At 44.9% G+C, this 6,453-nt stretch overlaps 1 pseudogene; it reads left to right on the top strand.

Annotated features, from left to right (window-relative positions):
* The first annotated feature begins 668 nt into the window (after positions 1–668).
* Positions 669–4,581, top strand: LOC129564040 (transcription termination factor 4, mitochondrial pseudogene; annotated as a pseudogene).
* The last annotated feature ends 1,872 nt before the right edge of the window (positions 4,582–6,453 follow it).

Genomic DNA, 6,453 nt, shown 5'->3' with positions numbered 1-6,453 from the left:
TTGGGGCTCCAAAATCACTGCAGATGCTGATTGTAGCCAGGAAATTAAAAGATGCTTACTCCTTAGAAGGAAAGTTATGACCAACCTAGATAGCATATTAAAAAGCAGAGACATTACTTTGCCAACAAAGGTCTGTCTAGTCAAGGCTGTGGTTTTTCCCGTGGTCATGTATGGATGTGAGAGTTGGACTGTGAAGAAAACTGATCGTCGAAGAATTGATGCTTTTGAACTGTGGTGCTGGAGAAGACTCTTGAGAGTCCCTTGGACTGCAAGGAGATCCAACCAGTCCATTCTAAAGGAGATCAATCCTGGGTTTTCATTGGAAGGACTGATGCTAAAGCTGAGACTCCAATACTTTGGCCACCTCATGGGACGAGTTGACTCACTGGAAAAGAGTCTGATGCTGGGAGGGATTGGGGGTGGGAGGAGACGGGGATGACAGAGAATGAGATGGCTGGATGGCATCACCGACTCGATGGACATGAGTTTGAGTGAACTCCGGGAGTTGGTGAGGGACAGGGAGGCCTGGCGTGCTGTGATTCAGGGGGTCGCAGAGAGTCAGACATGACTGAGCGACTGAACTGAACTGAACTGATTGAATGTATGAAGGCAAGTAGGAGGTGGTGCTGGGGTAGGAGGATAGAGAAGAGTGGGGACGGTTGTAAAAAATGGTTGCAGAAGGCAGGTGAGTGGACTGACCAAAAATATGTGATAAAATTACTAGGCAATACTGAAGTCTCATCTGGGGTCTGTTATCATGAATTTTACAATAGGCCCAACCTGCCCAATTGTGTGACTTTTTCCAGTAGCCATGGAGAACATAAATTATCAGTTTTACTCAAGACCAAGGTTTTGCCACTCTAATGACTCAAGGAGACGTACAGTAGCTCAGGCTAGAAACCTGACACCACCATTGATTTCTCCCTCAGTCCCAGTGCGTCATCAAAATTAATAGTTAACACACAATATCAATTGTGTTTACTGTACTTTAGAAAATGTGGTAAACAGGCTGTGTATATTAACTCATTTCATCCTGACACTTCCTTTAAGTACCATTATTATCATCATTTTGCAGATGCACACACTGAATGAGACACAGAGAAGTTACAGATTTGCCTGAATCCATCCTGCAGGTTCGATCCCTGGGTTGGGAAGATCCTCTGGAGAAAGAAACAGCAACCCACTGCAGAATTCTTGCCTGGAAAATTCCATGGACAGAAGCCTGGTGGGCCAAAGTCCATAGGATCACAAAGAGTCTGACACAACTGAAACGACTTACCAAGCACGCATGCAACTAAAAAGTGTCAGAGCCAGGCTTCGAACCAGGCATTCTAGCACCAGGGGTTAGTTCTTAGGCAGACTATTCTGCACTGTTTCAACTTCCCACCTATCATATATATATATATATATATATATATATATATATATATACACACATATATGTCTATGTATATATATATGTAGGCCACATCACAGGGCATGGGGAATCTTAATTCTCTGACCAGGGAAGCACTAAGCACTGGACAACCAGCAAATTGCTCCAACTATCTTTCTGATCTCTCCACTTTTCATCCTGTCCACAACCCCTAGTCCATGCCACATCAGAGTTCATGCAGCCTTAAACTCCTTTTCCAGCTTCCATGCTTGCCACTGAAGCTCATTCTCCATGCAGCTGCCAGAGTTATCTTTCAAACTAGCAATCAGCTCCAGTGCTTCTCCCAGACTGAAGCTTTCTGGTGGCTCCCATCATTCTTAGCATACACTCCACAAATACTCACTACGACTTACAGGATCCTGGGTGATCTGATGCTGTCCTAACCTTCCAACTGGATTAACTGTCATTGTTTGTCCTAAATCACCATAGTGACTTCAAGTGCTTCATATACATCTCATTCTTTTCCTCAGCAGGGCCTTTGCACATGCTGCTACAATAGTCTAGAATGTTCTTCCCATGGGTGGTTGCTTCTCGTCCTTAAACTCTCAGCCTACATGACACCACCCCCAGAGAGATCTCTTCTGGCTCTTTCAAGTCTCCTCCCATGGCACACACTAAAAAAAAAAAAAATAAAAGATCTCTATTGCTGCAGCTTACTTTATTCACAGAGGTATTCACTACTTATTGTTTGTTTTCTTGTTTTTCTCACAACCTCCTCCCCAACTAGAATGTAATAGAATGTAAAATTCATGAGGGTGGGGACCAAGTACATTTTAGTCACCATTGTATACCAGTTTCCTACCATAGTCATCACCCCAGAGTATGCACCCCGTGAATATTTGGAAAAAGAATGAGTTAATCAATTGGAGGTATCTGAGTAGTAATGTCACTCAGGAAGCTGAACATTCAGGTTGAGGAGACAGAGAGATTTGCCACAGAAATATAAATGCTGAGGCAGAGAATTCCTCAGTGGCTCAGTGGTTAGGACTCTGCACTCCACTGCCAGGGACCCAGGTTGGATCCCTGATCAGGGAACTAAGATCCCTGAAAGCCTCCTGGTGCCCCCTAAAAAGCAAACAAACAAACAAAAAACCCTTGAGACCACAGGCATATTACTGTAGTGGGCTTCCTGGGAATGGATGAGATTACTTAAGGGGTGAGGAGAGAATGAAAACACAAGAGCATCTAGCAATGAGACAGAAGAAACTGTAATATTTAAAGATGGACTGGAAAATTCTTGAAGAAAATATTTTTCAAACTGAACGTTTTAGTTACAATTATGTTACAGGTAATTTATAATTTGTTGTTATTTAGTTGCTAAGTTGTTTCTGACCTTTTTGTGACCCCATGGACCGTAGCCCACCAGGTTCCTCTGTCCATGGCATTTCCTAGGCAAGAATACTAGAGTGGGTTGCCATTCCCTCTTCCAGGGGATCTTCCTGACCCAGGGATCGAACCCGTGTCTCCTGCATCTCCTGCATTGGCATGTGGATTCTTGACTACTGAGCCACCAGGGATGCCCAATTTCTAATTTATAATTACAAAGATTGATTTACTGCAGCTAATAAAGCTGATAGAGTTCCTTATTCTCTGTTATTTTTTCATGTATATATTTAAGTTTTTGTTTTTTTAAACCACTTGGCTAGTGGGATCTTAGTTCTTCTGACCAAGGATTTAACTTACGCCCCCTAAAGTGGAAGCCCAGCGTCTTAACCACTGGACCACCAGGGAAGCCCCCTTAGCTTTTTTAACTTAAATAAAGTTATGAAAATATCAGGCCCGCGCGGAACGGCGAGCCTCGCGCCGCGCTCGCGCGGGGGGGGGGGGGGGGCGGCCGGAAGCGCCGACGCGGGGGGCGGGGCGGGGCCGAGGCTTATGGCGGCGCTGGGTGGCAGGTCTTTGATTGGCACCACCTCACCCCTCTTACCTGGGCCCTCCTCACTAGGCAGGCTCCTCAGCCTGGAGGACAGAAAAGGATGACTGCTTTTTTGTTGCGTAAACTAATGACAGTCTCCAGTGGAGGGGGCCTTGAGGAGTCATCCTTTGTTGAACCCCAAAAATGTGCGCAGAAACCAGAGCACAGAACAGGGCTGATTCAGCGCCTCCGTGTGGAGCAGAGAACTCCTGTGTTGCAGGAGAAGTTTGTCAGTTCCCTCCTGGACATGGGATTTAGAGATGTCCATGTTAATGAACTGCTCAGCATACAGCCAGGTACCCACCCTCAACAGATGCTGGACATCATTTCAGAATTAATACTTTTGGGTTTGAATCCAGAGCCTGTGTGTGTGGCCCTGAAGAAGAGTCCTCAGTTACTGAAACTGCCTGTGATGCAAGTGAAGAAGCGCTCCAGTTACCTGCGAAAGCTGGGCCTTGGAGAAGGGAAATTAAAGAGGGTGCTTTACTGTTGCCCTGAAATTTTTACCATGCGTCAGCGGGACATTGAAATCATCGTTGGGGTCCTTAAGGAGAAGTGCCTTTTCACTGTAAAGCAAGTCACTGAGATTTTACACAGGTGCCCATATGTTATTCGGGAGGACCCTGGTGAGCTGGAGTACAAATTTCAGTATGCCTATTTCAGGATGGGGATTAAACACGTGGACATTGTGAAGACGGACTTACTGCAGTACTCCATGATCAAGACCAAGCAGAGGCACGTGTTCTTGGAGTGACTGGGCTGGTACTAGACCCCTGACAAGAAGGGGCAGACACAGGTCCCCAGCCCTTTACTTAAGGACATCCTCAGAGTTTCCGAAGCTGAGTTTCTGACCAGAACAGCGGTTTCTTCTGCTGAGGAGTTTGAAGTTTTTAAGAAACTCGTGGCCCGGGAGGAAGAGGAGTCTGAGGGCTGCATGGCTGACGAGGATCTGGACAAGGAGGAGGAGGAGCAAGAGCTGTGATGGATGGACTGGATTGAAGGGAGACCAGAGAGAGGAAAGGTTATTCTGATTTCCTGAAAGCTTTTGGGAACTTCACTTCATTCTTCTCAGGTTATTTTTTATTCTGAAACTGGTCTTTTGATGAGAAATTGTTTAGAAAGCGCCTGAGAGGTAGACAGGCCAAACTAAGCAGCAGCTGCACTGGCTTGATGGGTCAGGTCTGGTGTGGCGGGCCCCGCTCCATCCCGAATCGCAGACTGGGGGCTCCTGAGGTCGGGGGGCTCAGTACCTCAGCGTCTGGTTTTACTGTATCTCTGTCATCGGTGTAGGTGGTAACTCTGACAGAGTGGGGATGTTTCTTCTGGTTCAAGAGTCATTTTACATCCTTCTAGTGACAAAGAGTTAAGAGAAGACAGTGAAGCTTTAGTACATCACAACAGTTTATTTTAATGACAACAAGTAGCAGATTTTCCACAAAAATACTCATGTTTTTTAAATAAAAACTATTGCTTTCTAAAAATTTAAAAAAAAAGAAAATATCAAAGGTTTTTGAGAACCATGGTTGAACAAAGTTAGTTTACAGTTTGAAAAAAAAGAATGAGTTAACCATCTGTTAGGAGCTCTAACATCTGAGTAGCCGTGATAGGCCTGAGATCTTGCTTAGGCCTAAGTTTCAATTTCCTGGAGATAGGGTGGAGGCTAAGTTCATAGAAACTCCTCCCTAAGAAAATCCCGCTGGTGCCAAAATTGGGCCAATCAGAAGAAAAAGAGAAATCCCCCAGAGAAAACCCCACACCTGTGCGTGCATATAAACTGGCCAATGAGCTTCCGTGCGCGCATGAACTGGCCAATGAGCTTCTGCCAGCTTGATCTTTTGAACAGAAATAGGTGCTTATGTCTTGGTCCTTGTCTCCTGTACAATGTCACGAACCTCCGTCCAGAGTTCATCAGGCATGCTATCAATCAGATCTAGTCCCTTAAATCTATTTCTCACTTCCACTGTATAATCATAAGGGATTTGATTGAGGTCATATCTGAATGGTCTAGTGGTTTTCCCTACTTTCTTCAATTTAAGTCTGAATTTGGCAATAAGGAGTTCATGATCTGAGCCACAGTCAGCTCCTGCTCTTGTTTTCGCTAACTGTATATAGCTTCTCCATCTTTGGTTGCAAAGAATATAATCAATCTGATTTCGGTGTTGACCATCTGGTGATGTCCATGTGTAGAGTCTTCTCTTGTGTTGTTGGAAGAGGGTGTTTGCTATGACCAGTGCATTCTCTTGACAAAACTCTATTAGCCTTTGCCCTGCTTCATTCCGTGCTCCAAGGCCAAATTTGCCAGTTACTCCAGGTGTTTCTTGACTTCCTACTTTTGCATTCCAGTCCCCTATAATGAAAAGGACATCATTTTGGGGTGTTAGTTCTAAAAGGTCTTGTAGGTCTTCAGAGAGCCGATTAACTTCGGCTTCTTCAGCATTACTGGTTGGGGCATAGGCCTGGATTACTGTAATATTGAATGGTTTGCCTTGGAAACGAACAGAACTCATTCTGTCGTTTTTAAGATTGCATCCAAGTACTGCATTTCGGACTCTTTTGTTGACCATGATGGCTACTCCATTTCTTCTAAGGGATTCCTGCCCGCAGTAGTAGATATAATGGTCATCTGAGTTAAATTCACCCATTCCAGTCCATTTTAATTCACTGATTCCTAGAATGTCGACGTTCACTCTTGCCATCTCCTGTTTGACCACTTCCAATTTGCCTTGATTCATGGACCTAACATTCCAGGTTCCTATGCAATATTGCTCTTTACAGCACCGGACCTTGCTTCTATCACTGGTCACATCCACAACTGGGTATTGGTTTTGCTTTTGCTCCATCCCTTTATTCCTTCTATAGTTATTTCTCCACTGAGCTCCAGTAGTATAGTGGGCACCTACCGACCTGGGGAATTCCTCATTCAGTATCCTATCATTTTGCCCTTTGTTACTGTTCATGGGGTTCTCAAGGCAAGTATACTGAAGTGGTTTGCCATTCCCTTCTCCAGTGGACCACATTCGGCTGTGGTCCATGTGATCAGATCGGCTAGTTTCCTGTGATTATGATTTCAGTGTGTCTGCCCTCTGATGCCCCCTAGCAATAC

Source organism: Moschus berezovskii, chromosome X (assembly GCF_049115385.1).
Source record: "Moschus berezovskii isolate FMDL1 chromosome X, NW_MosBer_1.0, whole genome shotgun sequence".
In the NCBI taxonomy this organism is placed as follows: domain Eukaryota; kingdom Metazoa; phylum Chordata; class Mammalia; order Artiodactyla; family Moschidae; genus Moschus; species Moschus berezovskii.
This window is presented reverse-complemented; position numbering and strand designations above follow the sequence as displayed.